The 25,116-nt window shown below is 44.6% G+C and overlaps 1 protein-coding gene across 1 annotated transcript in view; it reads left to right on the top strand.

Moving 5' to 3' along the window:
• Positions 1-5,819: 5,819 nt before the first annotated feature.
• The window catches only part of daam2 (dishevelled associated activator of morphogenesis 2), a 99,155-nt gene continuing 79,858 nt past the window's right edge, over positions 5,820-25,116 (top strand). Inside the window, exon 1 of the mRNA XM_023394713.2 lies at positions 5,820-5,999. The gene's annotated coding sequence lies outside the window, so the exon portion shown is untranslated. The remainder of the gene's footprint in view (positions 6,000-25,116) is intronic.

A 25,116-nucleotide genomic window follows, 5' to 3' on the forward strand; every position in this document is an offset into this window, starting at 1 on the left:
TCCCAAGACGTTCCTAGGCCAGATGGGATATGTAATCCCTCCAGCGAGGTTGTGAGTCTATTCTGGGGTCTCCTCCCATTTTGGCATGCCCAGAAAACCTCCAAAGGAACCCACGAGGCATCCTAATCAGGATCCCAAACCACCTCCTTTCAACCAGAAGGAGCAGCGGCTCTACTCTAAGCTACCTCCAGATGTCCGAACTCCTCATCTCATCTCTAAGGCTAACCCCGGACACCTCATCCCTCCCTACCAGGGAGGAGATGTTCCACATCCCTGGAACCAGTCTGCTATGCAAGGAGTCAGCACACCTAGGTCCCCACCTTTGCCTGCTGCCCATCTTGCAAACCACCCGACCCAGCAGTGTCTCTTTTCAGGGCGAGGTGCTGCAGCTCAGTCAATGCCTTTCCATTAGGGCTTTGTCAATAGCTCTTAGACTTGCCCCTCCCCCTGGGGCCAGAAACCTGCTCCATCACGCTGCTGTAGGTAAAAAAAAAAAAAAGCTCCACAGGAAACCTTTTAGGTAACACATTAGCACTCATATGGTGCAGGATATATATATGAAGTACATGTGCACTGTATGCATATACCATATTTTTAATCCATTATTCATACTTACATTCTCTTACTAAAGTGGTGGGTGTTTTCTATTTTTCTGAGAGTGGTTGGGGTGTTATGGTGGTGGTGGGAAGGCCTTTGACTTCAGTATTTCTTGACTACGACCGTGGCCAAAACATGTACATGTTTTTAGTTTCACTAAGAACCAAGCTCTTGCTCAAACTCAAACGGCATGTGCACCCTGAAGCTGCCCGTACAACCCTAATCTGATCTGCTGGGAGGGAGGGGCAGGTGCTATTCTTTCACTTTCCCTGCCCAAATTTTGCCTTTCTAGCTCCTCCAGCCAGTGTGTGCCTTTAAAGTGGTGGTCTTTAACCTGGGTTATTACTTTTGCATTAAGGGGTTTCAGCACACCTGTGGCAAGCTAAGCCACGCTGTAGCTGCTGTACGCCTCCTCAAAAATAATAACATAGGTGGAACTGACATTCTCTTACTAAAGTGGTGGGTTATTTGTATTTTTCTGAGAGTGGTTGGGGTGTCATGGTGGTGGTGGGAAGGCCTTTGACCTCAGTATTTCTTGACTACGACCGTGGCCAAAACATGTCGATGTTTTTAGTAGTGTCAGGTGTCACCAAGTAAAAGCTTGTGAAACATTTTGTCTGGAGTGACTTGGATTGCTTTTGGTTTTGGTTTGAATTGTGGTGTTATCTGATAAACACTCAGAGATGACTCAGAATAGCAAAATAAGGCTGTGACTACCTTTTTATGTCAGTTTGCCCTCACACCATAAAATGTGGCATTTTAACAGATTCCATCCTTCATCCTAGAGTGATCTACTGCAGCTGTATATCCCTGTGCTCTTATTCTTTTAATGATATCCCGAGCAATCCTCATTAGCAAACTGAATGTGAATAAAGATGCTCAGGAATATTCTGCTTCAGACACAGATTTGTCCTTCGGATTGCATGAAGTCATTCCTCTCACAGCAGCTCCCTTCCATTTTTCATCATCACTCGCATGGCTGAATGGACACACTTACCAGAGTCATTTTCCCCCATTTGCATTGAGCGTCTCACTCATTTATTCAGCTGGCTTGTTACGCAGGCAATCTGAGGTAAGTGCCCTGGGTCAAGGGCACCAAGGCATTTCATCCCAGGATGTAAATGTGACAAGCAATCCTACATCTGGAGAGCCCTCGCATCATGCAGTTGCAAACCTGTAGTGTGAATGGAAATGCTCCTTTACTTTGATCCAGAAAAATATAAGATAAAATACGGTGCCGCCGAAATGCGAAGGTCTGGCGCTTAGCAACAATGACAACATGTCTTCAGTCTAGTCGCTGTGACGCCTCTGAAGGACGCGGACCCTTAATTAGGACACAGCTTTTAAGTCCCTACGCTTCCCATATTGCGATTCGTAGACCCTCCTTGGTTGGCCCTTCGACCCCCCCCTGTTTGTAACACAGCTTTTCTCTTACAAGTTAAAGTCTCTTCGCCCAATTTGAGATAAACCTGACGACATCATCAGTTATTTTCTCAGGCTTTGAAAAAACAAAACAAAAAAAAAACCTCCCTTCAGAGCCACATAACTTCATGACATTGAACTGATCTTTGTGTGGAGCTGCATGGATCATGTGTTCCAGGTTTCACAGTACACAAAAGCATGTGTGCATCTGCGTGTATGCGCGCACTAAATGGACATGTGTGAATTCAGTTAGCACCATTTCTCTTCTCGCAGACACCCCTGAGATCCTGAGGTGTTGACTGGACGTTTTCACATCTGCAGCTCTGTCAGCTGCCTACAAACAACCTGGCTCCTGTCTGAGAGACACTCAGTGTTACAGTCCTCCTGTAACCGAATCTGTTAGTCTTGGCTTTCTGTGTCAGACATGAGAAGCGATATAAAGGCGATGTAGCTTCAAATTGTTGAAATGGTTTGATGCGTGCTTGGTTTGTCTGCCTGGACTCTCCAGCAGTCTCAGAAGTGAGCCTTTCTCTTAACAAGATTTTGAAATCCAGCATTCCTCATGTCTTAGAAATGTAAAAAAAAAAAAAAATTCCAAATGTAGTTGAGCAGTGATTTTGTCTGTGTCTGTTTCCCACTAGTCTCTCTGAGGTCAGTGTAAAACCTGGACAGATATCCCCACTCACTGGAAAAATACTTATTTGTGGTTCCATCTCTAAAGACGCTGTTCACTGTGGGTTAATTATATAATGTTATATGTCATACATTTTGTCCCTGGATGTTTGTCCCTCCAAACAACAAGTCTGAACTGACTCCTGGCACCATATAGTGTGTGTGTGTGTGTGTGTGTGTGCGCGCACATTTCGCCGACTCTAATTCACCGGCTGAGTTTTGGGGGTCAGGCTAAACCACTCAGGTTAAAGTTACTGACTGAGTATCATTATCTGACAAAACCTAACTCCCCTATGATATACTATCTGCTCTGGATTATAGATTTGACCTCCCCCCAGTTTTGCCAAATTGAAGAGATTAATCGAGGCCTCCTTCTTGGTTTTCTCCCAGGGGCTGAATCACTGGCTTCTTCTGGATAATGTCATCGTGGCTTTGACAGGCCAAGCCGCCATGCTACTGAACAGCTCCACTCTGTCTGTCTACTCATGAAAGACACACACACACAGATGCACGCCTACACATACGCCATCTTAAAACTTTGACACTCACAGTAGCTGACATAATTATATCTGCCAAGAAAGTGAAACCACCTGATGACGAATGCTGAAACTGTAAATTATCTTTAAATGTTAGAAGTCAGATAATGGAGAATATAATCTGTACGAATGGAAGACTTGAAATCAGCATCCTTAACCACTGCACTGTTCTGTTTGACACTGTTAAACATGTAATGTTAAGAGCTTTGGAAACTGTTATGGACTAATAACAGGAAGGTATTTAAGGAATGCCAAACAATACAGGTAGCAGCTGTGTTTCTACTTTCTTTTTGTCGCCAAATAAACACAACGTTGGCGCAGGCAGCATCTAATACTAACATCTAAAATCTGTTTCCAGTAACACTTTACTTTTTTTTCCCAACTGCTGCTTTAATGAGATGAAAAGCATGCAAGTAAGTATTGCTCTCTGCACCTTTTTTAATTTTCTGCTCGGACTGCTGAACGTGCTCTTGATTTTATGGAGACCAAAAAATGCAAACGTGTGCTCGTCAAATAATACGGCATCTTTATCATCAACCTGCGAAAATTGAAGACTCTCTTTGAGCCAAGCGCCTTATTTAAAGGGTGACTCCAGTCATTTAGTACTGCACTTCCATAAGACTGGAGAACTCATCATTTATATGTGTAAATACAATTTGAGAGAGACTCCAACCTAACTAGATATGACCCATAGGAGTTTACCAAGTAGGTACAAAAACCTTAGGTAAGCAATTGTGCTTTGGGTTAAAATAATATACTTTCTTCAGGTCCAAGGAGCTTTGTCATCAGTATTATTCATGTGGTTAAGGTTGTGGAGTGGTCATGGGTAAAAGACACAACGTTCACTGTCCGTTTCACACAGGAATCGACCCATCCGTCCACCCAAACTCCTTCTTTCTAATGAGAAAACTTCCATCATTATATCACTTCCTCCTTTACTCCTGTTATAATTACTAGAGGTCGCCGAAAACAAACATAACTATGGTTGTTAAAGGGATAGTTTGAGCTATTTGACTTGGGGCTGCTTGAGGTCGTCATGCGTGGTCGGTGTGTTTCCTGCAGTAGATTCAGATCAGCGATGTGCCAGTTAGGAGAGACGGCAGGAAACACCAGAATGCTAATGCTATGTGTTCAAAGACGCCCTCCGAAACAATCCAATATCCGTTGAAATGAACGCTTCAAGTAGAATACTTTCAGCACTTTCCTTTCATACTACATTTTTCTCATCCGCTGAACTTTCCTACGCACAAGTGCATCTACAGGAAAGACACTTAGTCTCCTACATTTCCCACAGCGCAACAAAAGCTTCCGCAGAAGAGGTCATAGATGTTAGGGTGGCTCAGGAGGTAGAGCAGGTCGTCCTCCAGTCTGCATGTTGGGCAAGATACTGAACCGCAAATTGCCTCTGATGGCTGCTCCATCAGTGTATGGATGTGATGTATGGATGCATGCGTGAATGGAATGAATGTGGCTCGAAGTGTAAAGCGCTTTCAGTGGTCAGTGAGACTAGAAAAGTGCAGTGCAGTCCATTTACAACTGTTTTCACGGGCTGTGTACCGGTCCTCACGACAAGCAAAGGGCGTAAAAGTGTTGGAATGACCCTTTAATCTATTCTGTTAAAAGATTTCTGTTGCCAATTTAAGTTGTTGTGACTTGTCGTCAGAGTAAATTTATGCAGTCGTCATCTTCATCTGTTGACAGAAGGCAATGCTCCGGTTATGCCTTGGTGACCTGCCAGGCCCTGATCGTATTCTTTCACGGCCTGAACACGTCTTCCTGACAGACGTCAGTCAGAGTTACAGTCAGCCAGGCTCAGTCCTCACAGTGTGAATGATTTTGCATTGAGTTCAGTTCAGGCCACCGCCAGATCCCCTTCTGCAACACTCAGTCCTGTTTACTGACCTTTCGCAAAAACCAATTTCTTGCCGAGGAATTATATCACACACACTCACGCCCACGACATCACAGCAGGGTTTGTTTCATTCTCAAACATGTGGAATTAGTATTGATGTCCATGTTTGAGCCCAGGTCAAAGTGAATGCCTAGAATTTGCAATTAATGAAGGATTACGGGCGGCGAGGAGATCAAAACACAGCCAGTCATACTGTTTCTTCATATTTCAGAGGATTAAATGCTGAGCAGCTGGGGCAGCGGGACCTTCGCTTTATGTTTGGGAAACTTTACTGGACCTCATTTCAGACGCAAACAGGAAAGCTGTGGTGTGATTCTGTGATTCTTTGTGGTGATTACTCAACAAACAGGTTATGATATTATTTTTCAAAAAAATGTATTGCACAACTTCAGCTGCACTCCAGGGAGCGATTACCTGCACTGGAGCAACATGTTATTGGGCTGCTTGATTATTTATCGGTAGCAATGACAACATGAACAAGATCATTCTTTATTAATGAAGTGAAATAGGGCTTGTGTGATTTTGATTGTGCTCACACACACACACACACACACACACACACACACACACACTTGGGAGGGGGTGAGTGCGGTAGCTTTAAGAGGGGAGGCGTGGTGCTTGCTGTTTTGACCGACATGTCAGTTCCTTCACTCTCCACTATCATTCAGCTGAATGAACAGGCTCGTACAGTCATCACAGAGCAGCGGCTCTCTGTTTATTCAGCCCTCACTGACACTGATTTCTTTTTTTCTTCCTCTTTTCTTTTCTTTTTTTTTTCTTTTGCTCATATTTGCCTGCTGACAGCGACAAGGGATTATTACTAACGCGCACTGACTGTTTCTCCGCAGCGAGGCTGGAAGGTAAGTTGACAGTTTCTTTGCGGATCAATCTGAAGTGAGCGGCACCTTGTGATGGTGCTCACCCGGTTTTCCCTTCAGCAGCAGCGGCGCCGGCAGCAGCAGCAGCAGCCATGGATGCACAGGGAGCCATCGGCTGCTGCACATTATCAGATTGAAGTGTAGATACTGGGAAATTGGCGTGATGGGAGGACTGGTAGTGTCAGCCGCGTTGGATCATTTTCCATTTTAAAATAAGATACAAGCACCGCTCCTGTGGTGAAAGACGAAAACGTGATTTATCTGGCTGCTGTTTTTTTTTTTTTTTCCCTCAACATGCCAATTTAGACCCAACACCTGATTTGAAGCCTGACAGTCAGATGACTGCATTTATATTAAAGGGGAAAATGATTAATGACTTAATATCGCCTGTTTCCCTTCAAATACAACATGTTATTGACCGCCATTAGATGCACATTCGCTCATTTATATGCAGCTTGCGCATGTCAGCGTGCCTCCATCTGTCAGGCTGCCTTTGCAGATTAGATGACAATAATGTCAGGTTATCATTTATCAGTGTAATTGCACCAATGTGTTTATCTAATGATGGGACTGCGGTCACATGGTGCGCAATGCATTTGACCTCGGCTTTGGGCGGCTGCACTTTCACTGGGCTGAAAGGAAAGGCGTGAGTTGCTGTGAGCGTCCAAAGAGGGCGCTGCGTCACCTTCACTGCTCTGTCATGCTGCAAAAAAAAAAAAAAAAAAAAGTAAGAAGGGAAGTCTATTCATATCCAGGCAAGCTGTGCTGTCTTACCATGAAGTTTTGTGCAAATCAAGTGAAAGATTTTTTCTGTCTTGGTGAGCTACTCCTGAATTTTCTCCAGAAAAAAATACAAAGCATAATATTTCGACTCAGGGAAATTTGATTTACACTGGATTTATATATCTTAAAAATATATAAGAATAAATAAATGATTCAATAAATGAATAAATAAATAAATGTGACTGTTAAGCTCAGTATCAGAATAAATAACTTGTCACAATTGAAGCTTCCTTCAGAAATTCCTCTTCTCCTGATCTAAATTTGGCCCGAGCAGCTTTTCAGGTTGTGTTTTACATGCAGACATCAGCTCGTAACAGAAAACACATGTTTTTGTCTAAATATCAGAGAAGAATCTGGACAGTGCCGTTTGGTGCCGGCTGAGATTTTATACTCAGAGTCTCACACCGGTTTCTAAATTGTTTTGTTCCAAATAAAAAACACAATATTCTGCATTTCTATTAAAAATCAGGAGAATTAAGGTAAATGCTTGCACTCTTGAGGGCATCCATACCTCTTAAAACCCACGCTGCCAGTCAGTTTATGGGATGGGAGGGCATCAAGAGCTATTTAATCTAACTGAACATCTGGCAGTGATGCAGCGCTGGGTCCTCTTGGCCAGTTGTTGAGGCTTTACAAGCACAGCACCATGCTAAGCACAAAATCATCCCCTCCTCCTCACCCACACAGCTTTGCTTAAGGAGTACTTAGCATCTGCTACATTCCTCCTACTGGATCAAGACTGCGCTGCCTTGGGAGCATCAAGTAAAGCCACAGTGATTCTTAACTGTTTGGCCACAGTTTAGAGAAATAAGAAAAAGAGGCAAAAAATAAATAAAACTGATGATTATGGGTGAAAGGATTGGAGTGGATTATGACATAGAAATGACATTTTAATCATGCTAACCCATTGGGAGTAAGTGGTTTGCAGGATTTGTCCATGTAAGGCTGCTGGAGGAATTTTTAACAATGTGTAATGCACATACTTTACATGCATCAATAGGCTGCCCAGTGAACCCCAGACTTGTGTTAATGGATGTCAGCGATGGATGGATTTATTGAAAAGCCCTGCACTATAGCCGGCTGTATATCTCTAAGCAGAGCTGAAGTCCACTGAGCTTTTAATACGCTTTAAGCTTTTTCACAGACTCAGCTTCAAGCATGTAAAATCATAAATATAAAACAGGGATATTTGTCTGTTTACTCTCAAGTCTGACCAGAGCAGCTGTTCCAGCAATTTGGCCAGAGTATTTTTAGGTCCACTGTTTCGATTATAGTGCATAATCCAGCTACCTGTGTGTTTTTCAGAGGGGAGCGAGGGAAGAAAAATAGGTTTGATATCCAAAAGTAACAAGGCCACTGGGCTGAGGTGTTCTGCTCCTGGCTGCGTCCCTGCTGACTGAGCGGAAGGTACAGGACGTTTGCTCGTGTGCGTGTTGTGTGTGTGTGTGTGTGTGTCTGTGGGCGGAAAGATGACTGGAAGCCTTGCTCAGCTCAGGGTGGCTGCGTGTGTGTGTATGTGTGTGTGTGTGTGTTACCAGGTATCAGAGTGGCCACACGTGGTTTGGTGTATGTGCCCAGTCCACGCTCCTCTGCCATGGGGAGGGAGTGCCAGCAGGGGAAAGACAGGGCCATTGTTCCCGACCAGCCACTGAGGTGGAGGTTTACTCACTTCCACCACGGCCAGATGTTTTGGTTGGCAATTGCTCCTGCCTGCTGGGGCCGTAAGGTGAGAATCTGGAGTGACGGGCAGGGTGAGGCAGGAGCTGAGGTGGTGATGGAGGCATGTGCCTGCTGCAGGGAGGCTGCGTCCTTTGTTGTAAATGCATCTGCAGCCAATCCACTGAGTCCTTGTATGAGTTGAGGCAATCTGAATTTACATAGCAAGTGGTAGGAGGCGCCTCGGCGGCTCACCTGGTAGAGTGCGTACCGCGTGGGTTTAGTCCTCACCGCAGCGGCCATAGGTTGGAGTCCGACCTGTAGCTCTTTGCTGCATGTCATCCCCTCTCTCTCTCCCTGACTTTCCTGTCTCTCTCTCTCTCTCACTGCTCCTATCAAAATACAGGCAAAAATGCCAACAAAAAACAAACATAGTAAGTGGTTGAAATGTGACTTTTAATAAAACAATATGCAATAATAGATACTGATCATCACTTGCACCCTCACAGTTCACCTAATAACATTCCAAGTCAATGGCTTTGTCCCAGTCTCGCCTAATAAAACGTGCTCAGTTTGCCAGCTGCTGGCTCTTCTTCTTCTGCTTCTTCTTCTTCTTCTTCTTCCTAACTCTTAACTCATCACTAACACAGTGATGGCTGCAGCACATGCACACTCCCCTCCTGGCAGCAGCCCACTCCCCTCTCTCTCTCTCTCTCTCTCTCTCTCTCTCTGTGCGGTGCAGCATGCTGGCTTACTGTATCTGTGCAGAGTTTCTGGCGCAGAGCGAAGGCGTCTGGGAGTAATTAGCTGTGAGGGTTTAATCGTATACCAGACGCAGTGTTGCCTCAGACCTCAGTCACAAGTGGTCATCCCACCTCTCGCTCTTTACCAGCACTTTCGTTTATGAGTGCATGTTGAAAAAAAAAAAAAAATTGTGTGGTTTAAAGATTTGTTATTGCAGCAGGAGGCAACCCTATTTTTACGCCGTGAATTACACTTGCATAGCGTGCGTGTGCAGTGCCAAATCTCTGAAGAGAAGGGTGCTTCTTGAAATGGGCCTCGTGTAATGTAACATGAAGAGAGCATTTACTGCTAGCTGTCAGACTCTGAAATCTACAATGAGGCACAAATTGTACATGTGCACAGTGGCTGCACACTAAAGCTCAGCCATTCTGAAAGAACCAGGATCATAAAACGGTTTTATACATTTATATAACTTGTATCACTTTTTGGTAGATTAGACAAGAAAATGGGAAGGTTTAAATTTTGTATGCTGCAGTAGATAAATCTCACCTTATGTTCCCTTCAGCCTCATTGTGTCTGTAAGATTCCTGGAGAGTCTGATGTGGTTGATTTTATAGGGATGCCAGATTACATACCGGAGGTTCAGGTAGAATATATCCTAAAAACGTTATTCTTCTTCGTCTAAAGATAAAAAATATAGGTGATGACAGATTCTTCAGCTTTTCTTTTACTTCAAGCGATGGCCTCAGGGTCAGCTTTTGTAGCACTAGTGCTGGCCACAGGGGAGCCGTGTCCGGGGCTTGCGACAGGCTCTGGTCTGTTTCTCCCATACAGGAAGCGAGGCTGCTCCCTGCTGTGACGACCCTGAGTTGGAGAGGAGCTGCAGCGTGGCAGGAATGCCCCTGTATGCTAGAAATCAATTGCATCAGATCAACACGGGCTTCGCCCAACTGTGAAGCAGTCCATGACATGATCTTGATGAACATGTGCTGACACCTCATCCCAGTAATCTGAGTATCTCAAAGGTTTACCTACTTTCGGTTCTTCGCATCACTCTCGCATCTTACACTGAGTGTGAACACTCCTTAAGCAAAGCAGTAGCAGGTTTGGTGCTCAGTGTGTGTTTGTGTGTGTGTGTGTGTGTGTGTGTGTGTGTGTGTGTGTGTGTGTGTGTGTGTGTGTGTGTGTGTCTGCACACCTGTTGTTTTGGAAGCACTATAATCACTTTAACATGCGTAAAGCAGAGGGAAATAGACTTGGAGTGTAAATGAAGCTTCCGGCAGTGATTACAGGTGTAAACTGTGAGTAAAATGTGACTTGTTCTGTGTAGACGTCTGCATTGATTAAAATGGAGACCCGTCTGCAGCGTCAGTCACAAGCGTGAGACGAACGACTGAAAAACGCAGCTGAAACACTCTCTCGTGTACACACGCCGTCAGTCCTGTGATTGTGCTGCAACTGTGAATCTATTTGCTCTAATTGACTGGAAAAACCAACATCAGTGGGTCAATGTGTCATACCTCTGCCTTAAAGGAGGAAACTTCCTCTTTTCCAATGGGATCTATTAAACACAACAGTGCAGGACACTTTGCATTCTTCCACCACCCCTCCAGTTTCCTCCTCCTCAATCTGTCCCCATAGTCTAATTTCCTCTCAGTCTCACCACACACACACACACACACACACACACACACACACACACACACCCCCACTCACTCAGTCACTCACTCAAAAAATGCATGTTATGCAATCATGTGGTTAATTAAAATCAAATAAACCCCTGATACTTTATTATAGAATAGACACCTCCAGTTTGGTTCTGCACAGTGTATCATTGTTAGCTGGGCTTTGTACACTCATGCCAGTGTAGTGTTGTTGGAAACAGTAGCTCGGTGCCTTGACTACCTGATTACATTGCCTGTTTCCATCGCTGGTGTAAATTAAGGGGCAATTTAAGACTCCACTTCACCATGCATTGTCCTGATTCTATGGGGGGGCTTGCATTGCCACAGTAAAGGTGGTATTTTGCATTAAATGTGCATGACGGCTGGGTGATTGGCTTTTCAATCATATCAGGGGTGAACACACAGGGAGCTGATACTCACATAAGATTATGTCTTTAATGGGAATGATTTAGCATGGGGGGGGGTTAATGGAGGTTGAGAGTATCCTAATATGTCTTCACTTCTTGACAGCCTTCCTTACCTCTCCCTGCTCCTTCCCAATCTTGGTCCCCTTTACCCTCTACCCTCCTTCACCCCTGCAGACATCTAACTCAATGCAACGGTTGTTTCTGTCCCCTGTCTCCATGTAGTCACAGGCAATTAGCTCCCGTCAAAATATGCTGCAGGATGGAGGGTTGAGACTCGGGCAAACCCAAACCCCTCACTCTCGGAACTCGGGACCTGTGCGCGTGCTACCTCGCTGAGCACAAAGCAGCTCTTTCACTTGGGATCTGGAGCGCATATGGAATCGTTTATCAAATCTTCAGTGCGTCAGTCCCCTGTATTCTCTCGGCTGCGTGTCCCCCCCCCCCCCCCCCCCCCCAATCTCCACATCTCACATTCACTTTGCCTCTGATTTTGATGTTGAAAAGCTGAACCTGGAGATGTTCCTCCATTGAGCCTTTCTTCACGGTACTACTCAAACCACCAATCAATACACCTTGAGGTCTACTCATTTTATTACCCTTAAAAATAAATGTCTTTCATTGTCTTAGATGTTCTGGTTGGACCTTGTGACTTGTTCATGCCACCAAGCTGACATCCTAGACTCATCCATGTGGGTAGATCATTTCAAACTGATGCCTGTATTCACACTGGGCTAGTTGCGTTTACAGTTAATTTTACTGATACTTTCACCACGGGACAGTTAGCATTCATTTCAGTTGCTGCTGCTTGTGAAACAATTTCAGTGAAGGTTATGCGACCTTAATGCAAGGGCTGAATTTACTTGAGTTTTCTTGCCTTTCCGTGAATGAATTAGTGTCCACACAAATTACAGGAACGCTATTTTAACAGTAACACAATGCCAGCGTGACATCATCTCCAAGGATTGGCCTCTAAACTGCACAGCTGGGTGTAGATAACGCAGCAGCTTGGATGTTTATTTTTTCCCCTTCTGCATTCCAGCTTCTTATTTATAATGGCTATGATATCCAGCTCCGGGGGTTACTTCTATAAAAGGAAGTTTGAAGACTTTTGCCGAGCCACTCGAAAAGGAGGCTCGCATGCCACATTTTCTCAAGATGTAACCTTTAGATTTCCAGTAGAAGGACATCAATCACACGGCGAAAGATTGTGTGAGTTTGGCTTGGGTCAAAGACAGTGGGATACATGATTGAATACCTGACTGCAGAATCCAAACAGAAAGCCATCAGCTGTTGGTTGCTGCCTTTGTATCAACCAGGTGTATCCTCAAATGATTGAGGGTCCAAGTGCTTGAATTTTTTTGTTCTTCTCTCTAAATAGTCGCTGCTGCAGGGAGGAATTGCGAAAAGAAGCTGATCTGTTGAGAATAGACTCCACACATAGTTAACTGTGGTCAAAGGTGACCTTTGACCCGTGACCTTATTCAGCTGCCTGGCCGGCCCTCCAGGAAATAGATTATGTTTACAAAGAGCTTGTCATTGTGTGCTTTAGATTTAATTATCTTGACATGTTGGGCTGGGTAGATAATGGCATTCAATATCTAAGTCGACATTCATGTGGCTTTGTTTTGACAAAGTTCACCCAGTTCCTCTTTGAGCATTTCCTTTGCCTGCGAACTGAGTAGAATTGGTCCCCACTGCCACACTGATGACAAATCACTTGGCTCGGATTGTCAGCCCTTGAGTTTTTATCTTGCATTGTTGGTTTCCCAGGATCAAATCCTCCATAAATTAGCCTAAACTCCCCAACACTAACAATCCAGATGTCCTCAGTGGCCTGACACCCCGTTTAATGCCTGACAGATGGGATTTGTAGCGGTGGACTCTGCTGAAAACAGATTACCTTAATGAGGTCATTTACCAATGAACTGTGTGGCTCTGGCCGAATGATGTGGTGGAGGCCCCTAGCAGCCTTCTGGGTTTCTAAAATGTACTTAAGGTTACCTTCAGGTTAAACATGCTTGGAAGAATGTTGAGTCCTCCCTTGGACCACTCCACAGAACAGTGTTTGTCTATAGAGTGCGTTCACCGTTAGTGGCCTCTTCACCAGAGATATGGTATATATTTCTTTGGGCTGTGTTATTGTAACTATCAAATCTTCCTCCTCCCTCCCTCCCTCCCTCCCTCTGTCTCCATGGCGGACAAGGGTCCTTTTCGCTGCCCTGTGCGACTCTGTTTGTGTGTTTGATTGTGGGAAAATTTCTCAACTGTCCGTGAGAGTCCCCCGCTCTCTGGACTGGCTTTTCCCTTGGGGTCCTCCAGGCTCAGAGAGGCTGAGCCCCACCACTGCTCTGGGGCCCCTCTCCTCCCAGCAACCCCTAGTGGTAGCAGAATTCCTCTGCCCCTGTCTTTGAGTCTCAAACCACTTGTCTAAGCCTTTTGAATGAGCAAGCCTCTTCCCTTATATTTAGGCTCAACAACAGGGGGAGGGGGAGATCATTCAGGGTTTTTTTTTTTTACACACCGATGAAGAAGGCTGGCAAAAAGCACTCCCACACTCACTTCAGACGGTGGGGGCTGAGATCGAGACATGGATCTTGATATGACACAGACTTTTGAGAATGAGCCATGCTGTGGTGGGTTTACTTTGGCTACTGTTGCAGAATATGTCCTGGCTCCAAAGCTGGATATTGAACCTGAGATAGGTAAAGTTTATAGCTTTGGGTTTGCAGTTTTGCTATGAATACTGGTTCAAGTACAGTATATGCCATTTGGCCGAGGAAGTTAGCTCATTAAATGAAGTTTGTGGCTTTGTATATTCGGGTGTGAATTCCAGTTTTCTTTTTAATGCATTCAGCTGCCATTGGCACCGATTTGCTTCCATTTTCACATTTAGTTCTGTTTTATTTTCACATCTGTTCCATGGGATTCCCCTGAAATACAGGTTTTGTGTCATTCCCACAGTACAGTCAATGGTACAGTCTGTGACTCCACTTTACTGTTGACTTCACTGTTGATTCAGACTTTAAATACCACAATGGCTCGCTTGTGTTTGATTTTGTACTGACCAACAAATAAATGTGTGTGTCATTCTTTACTAAAGATAAGACGGGCTGTCAGAAAACAAGCCTTCCACCTCCACCCTCAATGCAATTTAAGCAACAGTAATTCAGTTTAGTGGTGTGACAGATGTGTTTTGTTCAGTATTCAGAGTCCTTTAGTTTTTTCACACTTTATTGTATTGTACATTTAATTTGAAATTAATACAACACCTTTTTTTTCCCCATCAATCTACACCCAATAATTTCTTGTTTACAAAAGTATTCAGACCCTTCGTTGTGGTCAGGTGCATCTTCCTTAATTATCCTTGAGATGTGAATAGAAATTAGAGTCTACCTGTGAAAAATTGGATGCATTGGACATAGTTTAGAAAGACACACACCTGTCTGTATATAAGGTCACACAATTCACTTTGCATGTCTGGAAAAAAACTAGTCATGATGTCCAAGGAACTCAGTGTAGAGGATATGAACCCATTTCTAAAGCTTTGAGTGTTCCCAGGAGCACAGTGGCCTCAATGATTGTGAAATGGAAGAAGTTTGAAAGCACCAGGACTCTTCATAGAGCCGTTCATTTATCCTAACTGAGTAACCGGGCAGCAATGATCTTGATCATGTGATCAAGAACCCAGCAGTCACTCTTAACAGAGGTTCAGAAGTCCTTTACAGAGATGGAGGACCTGGTGGAAGGAAAAGACCATCTCAGCAGCTCTCAATCAGGCAGAGCTTTATGGTAGAGTGCTTAGAGGGAATCCACTTAGAGTAACAGGCGTATGGCAACTCCTGCCTGGAGTTTGCCAAACAGCATTTAAATGACTCTGAGATCATGAGGGAAAAGATCCCCTGGACTCACGAGACAAAAATTCAACTCTTTGGGCAGAACTCCAAACACAAGGTCTGGAGAACACCAGGCGATGGAGGTGGCAGCATCATGCTGTGAAGGTGCTTCTCAGCAGCAGGGACAGGGAGGCTGCTCAGCAGAATTGAGTGAATGATGAATGCAGCCAAATACAGAGAGCAATGCGACCTGAGACTGGGGGCGATGGTTCACTGTTCAGCACGACAATGACCTGAAGATTTAAGCGAAGAAAACACTGGATAGCAGTTTGCACATTCTTCCCACCCGATCTGATGGAGCTTGAGAGGATCAGCCTGGAAGAATGGGATAAACTTCCCAAATCCAGGTGTGCAAAGCCTCTGGAGACTTCCCCTCCAAGACTTGAATCTGTTGTTGGTGCCAAGGGGGATTCTGCAAAGCACTAAATGAAGGATCTGAGTACTTTTGTAAATGAGAGATTTCAGTTTTTGATTTTTTTGTTTTCGGTTTGTCATTATGGGTCATTGAGTGTAAATCCATCAATCCATCTTCATGGTGTAAACAAAGCATTAGACAAAACCTGCCTTGTGTTCTTGCGCTGATTAAAACCAAATTCTTGCTAAGACTTTTGGATTACTAAATTTGGCATCTGTAGCTTCTCATGCATTTCTTTGTAATCATGTCATGACTTTATGGTTTCTATTCAAAGCTCAAAAGTAGAACAGAAAGCTGTGACAGGCACTTTTACTGTGTTCCACAGGCTCGCTCTCAGGCTCTAATGCATCATCTGAGCTAACTGCCATCTCATTGTGTTTGAGCTTTGAGATGGATGAGCGAGTGCAGTTAGGGATCCAGGAACAATGACAAATGGTTTTGTCTTTTTTTTTTTTTGCTATCAAGTAACTAAACAGACAAACACCAGCTGAACAGTGGACCTGAGCCATAGATCCTTCATCCCTGGCAAGTTCTTTTCAAAAACTCCTTTTCACCGAGTGACAAACCGCGTGGTTGGCAACAACTAAAGCATTCAGAGGCCGTATGAATAGGGGTCTGTCTCTGGAGAGGCTTGTTGAAATGGGGCCTTTTGCTTTTATCCCTCCAGAGAGGCAGATTGATCTCGCGCAGGTTTGCACTGGCAGTGAACTTCAAATGGACTGTTGAAAGGCAAGGCGTTTATTTGTGCTGCCTTATAAACTGTGTCCCTTTTTTTTTCTTCCAGATTTAGCATCTGTGGGTGTTCTCCATCATCTGTAAGCACTACCAGGCCATCCCTTCTCCCCTCTGCGTCTGTTTTTCTTACATTCACCTGTAACAGTAACCCCAACTTTCTGCTCTTTGGTGTATTCTGTGTGTGCGCCATGATTTTTCTCATCTGCTCTCCGTGATCAATACTGATGCAAAACACAGGTACTCGTGTAGATTCTAGGTTTTCTCTGCGGAGGTGGGAAGGAAGCCTGTTAAAACAGTCGTCATCCTCCTCTGACATACACTCCATCACTCCCTCGTGGTGAATATCACATGTGGACATCAGGTGACTCCCTTAGTGCTGTTCCCTTGGTTACTAAAATACTGCCCCCCCCCCATCCTCCTCCTCTTCCTCCTTTGCATCGCGCAGCAGCCTCTCAGAGCGGTGTGCTGTTTTTCTTCTCCCTCCACTTGTATAAACCAGAGGACTATCTGCCATCAGCATTCAGGAAGTGTGGGGGTAAACAAATGACAGGAGCCAGCGGGGGAAACTCAGATGACCCGACGATGTCCTAGCAACCATGGAGAGCAGGTTATTTTTGGGTAGTGTCAGTATCTGCGTGCGTTGTGTTTATAAGGGTTGTTTATATTTTTGTGTCAGGGCAAACTCGTTTGTGCACTTGTTAGATTACATGGGTTGGAAAACTGGAGCATGGACTCCGCTCGCTTTCGTTCTGAGTATCATCACTGACTCTGCCAGATGGCATACGATGCAAGTTCTTTCCAATCGTGCCATGGACTAATTAGTCATTTAGAGTGTATTCGCTCCCATGCTTGAAGTTCTTTGCTAATGTGGTTATGTAGTCCTGTGTTCCTCTCCACTAATGCGCTGTTGGCAGTGGTTGCTGTGACTGGTTTTGCCATGAGTTAAAGGATAAGGATGGCTTTAGCTTTTTCAAGACTCTTTTCAAGAAGTGTGAGACATTCAGACTTATGCACGATATGAGGAGAATCTGTGATGGCGATAACACTGATCAGCACTGCGATGAGAAAATGACAAATAAACATTATTGTGTATATACAGTTTGGGGGGGGGGTGCTGTCTCAGGCAAGTGAATCTGCAGTCTACACACAGAAAGTTTTAGCTTGTTCAAAACAGTTCAGTATTAGCTTGGCGTTAGCGCTCATGTAAAACAAACTGTGGTGCATGGGAGATGAGGTTGTGGTGACACTTGCAGAGTTGTTGTCAGATCTCTCCTCGCTGGTCTCAATTATTTCTTATTCATCGCGTTTCTCTCAGTCTTTTGCGATATGTTTGTTGTACGTGTTCATATCGTGATGAGGATGAAAATACGATTTATCGGTCAGCGCTAATACAGACCTGGAAAAGCTCTGCAACGTATCTGCACATGTGTGTTTAAAAGGTCCAGCCTGTCAGGAACAGAGTGATGGAGACCCACAAGATACTGAATGCTGGAGCTGACACCTTCCCTCTATCTATATATCTTCATCTCTCTCCACATCTTGGCCGGACTGCACATGATCATGCAGCGTCACAGCCTGTGATATTCCTTCAGGTAGTGATCCATCTAGAAAATGGCCTCTTAAGTTTCCAATCTTCCTCCATCACTACAATTCAACCCCCTTTCTTTGCCCCCTACCGTCACATTGTGCAGCAGCCAGGGGGATTAGCTGTTCCATGTAGTGTGAGGGGACTCAAAGATATTGTGACCCCAGACTGCAGCCGTGCCCTTGACCACATCTATTGGGATTGCCATAAGCGGCGGGGGGTGGATAAAGAAGCATTAGGCAGACGGACTGGACCCTTGGTGCAGACATAAATGTTTTCTATACCAACCCATACACCCCTCCCTTGTCCAGCCGCCCCCAGCCCCCCCACCTGCTGCGCCGACAAACAAAATCCCTGAACTGCACAATTAACTTCTAAAGTGATCAGAGCTTTGTACGATGGCACAGAGGTCAGCTTTAATATGGAAGGAATATGGACGTGATACTTCGTTTTGTAGTGCTGAAAGTGAAGTAGTTGTGAGATACCGAGAGGCAGAAGCCGAGCCGTGGATATCAACTTAAAGGCCTCGATAAAATGTTGCTGGAATAATGACTCAAATCCAATTAGTCAATGAGAATTAAATGGGATTTGAGAACGGACTTGAGTAGGTAGGCGTACGGGTTTTGGACCTCCTGCTTAGTCAATTAAAAGGCAAAGCTCTGACCTAACTACCAACAAGGTATTGCCATGACTGAGAGCAATCTGTAATGTGCTGTTACAGCTCCCACTTCACAGATGAAAGCATGAGAATATTTAGTATTAAGTATCTCATATGAATCTTTTTGTTTCAAAATCACATTTTCACAAATTGCTCCAGGCCTGTTTCTGAAACTGCCTCAGCTCCTCCTCCTCTCTCTCTGTCTCTCTCTGTCTCTTTCTTTCTCTTTCCCTTTCTTGGATCACCACCACTCTTGTTGCTGCGCCCTGATTTGCTGCCAGGTTGCCTTGGCGACGAGCCGCAGCACATAAACCGGTTGATGTTTGGGGAACGCTGTGCCGCGAGACAGGAAATCTTGTGCATTCTTTATCTCTCACCCCTTGGATGGTGCTCCCGCCGTCCTCAGTAAGGAGCGGGAGCCACATAAGCAAATGGGAGCTTTATTTTTCTATCCGGTCCATTTTCCACCTTTTTTTTTTTTTTTAAGCCAGAGATAAACAAAGTCTTTGAGGTCTTAGCAACCCAAACGTCTTTTGCAAGTATTGAGTCGAAAATGAAAGGAAGCAAGAAAAAAAAAAAGAAACAGTTTGGTAAAGGGAGGAGTGATGCTATGGAAACACTGAAATGTGATAAATTTCAAGGAATTTTCTCAACAATGGCTGAATTTTCCATTCGTCATCCGCAGAAAAGTCTCGCAGTGTCATTCGACACAAGCACACTTTCTCCACTTCCACTATATAAAAACACACACCCTCACGCACAGCACGCATGAATGAAAACGCTAACACACACACACACACACACACACACACACACACACACACACCATGCCCATCGTTACCTTGCCTTCCTGACATTCCATCCCAGAGCCTGAGGAAGGGGAAAAGGGGGGATGGGGGGGGGGTCTGCTGATCACAGGCCCCGCTGGCCCGGCCCATGAAACACAAGGGAAGGAAAAGAAGCCCTGCTGCGATTCATTTGTGTGTCGCGCACATTCGAACACACACTTGTACACGCAAACCTCGCTCAGAACACAGTTGACAAAGTATTAAAACAGATGCTGATCATAAATCTGTCTCGTGCTTTTGGCTACTGGTCAGCGGTGTGCAGTACATTTCCCAGACTTATCTTCTCTTCCTTTTTTTTTTTTTTTTTTTTTTTTTTCATTAAATTTCACTTCAACTTAAAAACTTCAAATGTAATGGCATCAATTGTCAGCTCTTTTTCTGTGGCGTATTTTTAGCTGGGATGTTGGAGTTTGGATGAGCCGGTGCTTGACACCTCTCCAGCTCGGCTCTGCTTCCTTTTTTTTTTTTACACAGTTGTCTCCGGTAAAACTAGAACACTAGGCCAAAGCTGAGTAAGTTGTTTCGGCTCCCCTGAGGAACGGTGCCACTCAAATCAGACGCCGTTGACAGTGGAAAAGCACAAAGTTGCTGTCGAGCCCCTTTTTTTTTTTTTTTTTTCTGTTCTCTCATTGATCCGCCCCTTTCAACCCAAGCCTCAATCAATGCTCATGATTATTGAAACGGCTGCTTTGGTCTGTCGTTTCAAACGGAGAGATGGAGTTGTGCGGCGAGGGTCAGTGAGTTCTGTTTCATATCGCGCCCTGCATCTTGGTAGGGGCAGGCGTGTTAACCGGTCTGCAGCGCAGCAAATGACCATTGTGGTCATAATAACGCCGGTTCTCACTGCAGTTCTTACAGTCTCGGGAGAAAAAAAAAAAAAAAAGTGAGACTCATTGTTCTACGAAGGAAACTAAGATGCAGAGAGAGGAAAAGCTGCGGGGGAAAAAAAAATGCTGACCCACATTTTTGTAGCAGCGTGCAATGGGACAACAATTCGAGGCCCAACCTGACCATTTAACTTAAATAGCATGTAATCGGAACAATGTGTGTTGATTGTTCGCCGCCAGAGCAGATGTGATTAACCCAGATTTGTACTACAGGGGTCAAGGCTTTTTTTTTTTTTTTTTTCTGAGCAGGTTTTAAACAAATGGGACAGCTGCTGGTTGTGTGACAGCGTTTCGTCACCCATAACCTGCACTCGTATTTCTGCAATGGTATGCATTTTTTGAAGCATGGGTAAGGAAACATCTGCACTACGTTTATATGGATACAGTGTTTAGTGACTAAATGATGTCTACAGTTTTGGCGTCGATGACGACGGGTGCTGCACATGACTGCAGCTGGAAGGACCCTGAGGATACAGCGCTCACTGAGCACTCCTGATTGGCAACCGTCAAAAAATGTGTGTGTGTTTGCGAATGTGTGGTTGTGTTACAGTTGTGAGGAGCAGATTTCTGCAGAGCTAAAAGTGAGGACATTTTGAAAGGAAGTTGTTTTGTACCAAATGTGGTCTGACCACATCTGAAGGCAGAAATGTTGGTAGTTTTATACACAGCTAATCAGCGACGGCACGTATTGGTATATTTGGCAAGTCACAAATATGTTGATACTGATTGTAGCAGTGAAATGTTCACGGACAAAATATCCATTTGTACTAGCTACTGCATTATCTTACATTTTTTAATATTTGTGTTCAGGCGCAAGCAGCAGCGCCTCACAGCGAGAACGTTCTGGGTTCCACCCCAGAAGCGTGGGTGATCATTCTGGGTGCTCTGGCGGTAGAGTTTGCATGTTCTCTCTGTGCCTGTGTGGGTTCTCTCCGGGTTCTCCCGGCTTCCTCCCAAGTCATGCACTAACTCTATGTGTCACCCCTGTGATAAACTGGTGACCCCGCCCTCACCCAATGTCAGCTGGGATTGCCCCCCTCCCTCCTGCGACCCTATAAGGATAAGTGTTATAGCTCATGGATGGAGGTTAGGTTAGGGAAAGATTGTGATCTTGTTTAATAGAAAGAAACCACTATCTTTCCTGTAACCGTAACCAAAGTGCTTTTGTTGCCTAAACCTAACCACTGTGGACACCAACCCTCATCTCTGCTGTGAAAGTTGTATGACAGTCACCTACCATCTGCCGTTAATAAATATAGAGCTTCATTCATTCAAAGAAAATAATAAAATACAACCAACAATTATGTTTCTTGCAAAACATATTCACTGTTGCTGTTTAGCTGTATATAAATGTAATTTCTAGTCTTTCCGTGAAGGATTTGCATGAGGTTGCAGCTACATATAAAGAGTAGTTTTGTGAAGAAAGAAGAGGGAGCAGCTCACACCTGGCCAGTCACAGCGTTACATGAGCATCCCCGCTGCACTGATGGACTGAATGAACCAAATGGCAGCGTTTGTTTGCTTCTGTTTGTCTGAATGTGGCCTTGCTTTCTCAAGGGGGTCAACCAGTGTCAGCTTCAGACTCAGAGGAATCATTTAGATCAATGGAAAGTCTTAATCAGTTCAGCGATACAAGAGTGTTCAGAGATCAGCTGATGAACACAAGCAGTGTTGTCTGTTTGCTTGATTTCTCAGGCATTTTTGTGTGTGTGTGTGTTTGTGTACACTTTTATCAGCAGAAAATGAACAAGCAAGCAGGACCAACTTGTCTGTGTGTGTGTGTGTGTGTGTGTGTGTGTGTGTGTGTGTGTGTGTGTGTGAAGCCGGATGGATTGCAGAGGCACGTGGGGCTGAGCGTGTGCCTGACCCTCCAGGAGCCTCCCCCGGGCTCAGCTGGCTTTAATCAACACCATCATTTACCCCTCTTGTGGGTAATCGGCGCACAATGGCTGCCCTCAGCGGCGCTCTCCCCTCCACCTCTGCTGCCCCCCCCCGCCACCCAGCATGGTGCTATGTGTATTTACATGGACTCTCTTGCACACACACCAGTGAGGAGACGCGTGTACTCCTGCAGTCACACCGTTCACTCACTCTCTCTCTCTCACTTGTCTGTTGGCTTTTAATGGTTAAATCTCTTCTTAAAACATATTTCTCTGTTTTAGCCTTTGGTAATGTGTTTCATTTATATTGTTTCATCCCTAAATATTGTTATGATATATTTTTTAGCTTCTCTTCACTTATTGTCTGATCCTTTTGCATAATGTTTGATATAAGATATGTTTTCCATTTATGCTGCTCCTCTTTTTACTATACTATCTTATTATCTGCTTTTATGTATCTGTGAAGCACTTTGTAACTTAGAGTAAGAAAAGTGCTATATAAATAAATAATAATAATTATTATACTTGACAAAATGTGTAGTTGAAGTAAACATGAATGCATTGCATAATGTCAGTAATGATTCCTTCTTGCACAGCACACTGTATTATCTCTTCCAACTACGTTTCACTAACCTGCAGGTTTGTTTAAAAGCTGTCTGGTTGTGTGACTGTTGCCCCCCCCCCATCAGACTTTGTTCAGCAATTCATTGAAGTTATTATCACTACTGGGGAAAAATGATAATAGGAATAGGATTCATGTTGTACTAAAGCAGTATTATTACCCCATAAGTTTTCTTCAGAAGCAGCGTGACACAGGAGCAGATGTGAAGGCTGGGTAGATTATTCTGCAGCTGCGATATCTCTTTGTTCGCTGTGACATAGATGGGAAAGAATGGAGTGACAAATTAAGATTGGGTTCTTATCAATTCAGCTTGGGGCTAATCTCCACTCGCTTGGTTTGTGTGTACGTATGCGCTCGCAGCTTCCTGCAGACAGGGCTGAGTGTTGCTTATCAGCCTTTAAGCGCTGGAGTAGTCCTGATCCGGTCCCCCCCCCGAAAAACTCATCGCATCTCAACAAACCCTTTGTCTCAGTGAGTTCCTCTCAGCCACTTAAGGGAACGTGTTGATCCGGCGGACAACGGCGTGATCCATGTGACAGTCCCACCTCAGAAGAACTTTTAGGGAGCCCCCCTCTCAGCTGGAGGACAGGATGTGGCAAAGGGCTGCTTAACTTGGGGGGATAGTAAATCAGCGTGGTAGCATGTCTGACTCTTCCCACCAAAATAAGAGGCAGCTGCACAGACAAAACTCTCTGTGTGGTTTAGATGGAACACGAGGCACGTGTGCGTGAGTGATGCTGCTGGGTCAAAGGTCAACTCTTATTTGGCCTGGCAAGTTTTGTCCCAATAGATTTGTTACAAAGCTGTTGGAGGAATCCTTCATATGTGCTGCAGTGGGTTCTTTTTTTTGGGAGGGGGGGGGACTGTGATTGATCCATGGATGTGGCTGAAGGTGTTCTGTTTTTAGAAATGATGTGGTCGTGCTATTCTTAAATTGGCGGTTTTTTCTCTTTCACTTTTGGAAATGGTGCATATTTCCTACGACATTAAGACGTGATAACCACTGGATTTGTGTTGGAATGAGCAGCGGACTCTGGACAGACTGTTCTGACCTACTGTAAAGATAAACAGGAAGTGTTTGTTATTATTCTGTCATCTCTGGAGAGCTCATAAGATAGTTTCTCTGCAGTGCAACACCCAGCTCGGTCATCATTCCAAGCATTACATCTACAGAGAGAGAGAGAGAGAGAGAGAGAGAGAGAGAGAAGAAAGTTTGTGATTTATTTTCAGCAGCGTAGCTCAGAGTAAACTGAGGCTTTAGCTGGGTTGGTTGGACTCATTATGGTCAAGCCAGACCAAAGGGTTTGAGAGCAAAATTGGTGGGCTATTTTTAGGTAATCCACTTCCTCTGGTTAGTGATAAAATCTTTTTGAGAGAGTATAGAAGAGTTTTTTGTCACAGCGGCTTCAAAGGTTTATTCAGTTGTTGCCTTTGCTGTCACAGCGTTATACAGATCCATAATTACAACTGTGTTTTGCTTACTTTCCTTATTTTCTGCACAAACGACACCAGCTAATCATCAAAGCCGTGATCTATCATTAGCTAATCCAAATGTGCATTGGATTATGTGCGATCACTGGCACCCTCAGTCTAAGGTAACATGACCTTGGCTGTTCAGACGGCACTGTCGGTGCCACTGGGTTTGAAGAGTTCCCCCGCCCATAACAAGAGGTCAAGAGTCAAGAAAAAGGCCAGAAGGCCACGGAATCAGACACGCACCTGTTCACAGGGGGGCAAGGGGGGGGGCTCCTTTAGCGCAACAGATGACTCCCAGATGTTTTTACGGAGACACTGTGACAGCCATGACTGTGTGTGTGTGTGTGTGTGTGTGTGTGTGTGTGTGTGTGTGTGTGTGCGGCGTGACAATATGACCCCTGCAACTGCACTGTTTGGAACTGGATAAACTTTTCAATATCGCTCCCCAGACGTGCTCCACCATACATGGGCACATGCAGAGCCTTTTGAGGGAAGTAAAAGTTTGATTTACATTGTTTTGAATGGGCTTTAAGAAGGTACATTCTCACACCTGGAAAAGCTCAGACGGAGGACTTAGTCTTGGGTTCAGTTTGTGTTCAGTGTGTGTTCAGTGTGAGTGTGTCCTGAAAAGTACTTTTTGAGTGGTTCCTTTTTGAATGGCCGGATGGAAATGGTGATAAATTGTAATGTCAGTCGTACAGCTGAAGTTGCACTCGGAGAAATCCCCCTCTCGTCGGTGGAGTAACAACTGGAATATATAAACTCTGCTTTTGAATGGAAAAAGAGCAAGTGTTACCACCAGCGCCCCCCCCCCCCCCCCCCCCC

This window comes from Seriola lalandi, unplaced genomic scaffold (genome assembly GCF_002814215.2).
Source record: "Seriola lalandi dorsalis isolate HSWRI2012SDOR001 ecotype SW California unplaced genomic scaffold, Sedor1 jcf7180002054953, whole genome shotgun sequence".
NCBI lineage: Eukaryota > Metazoa > Chordata > Actinopteri > Carangiformes > Carangidae > Seriola > Seriola lalandi.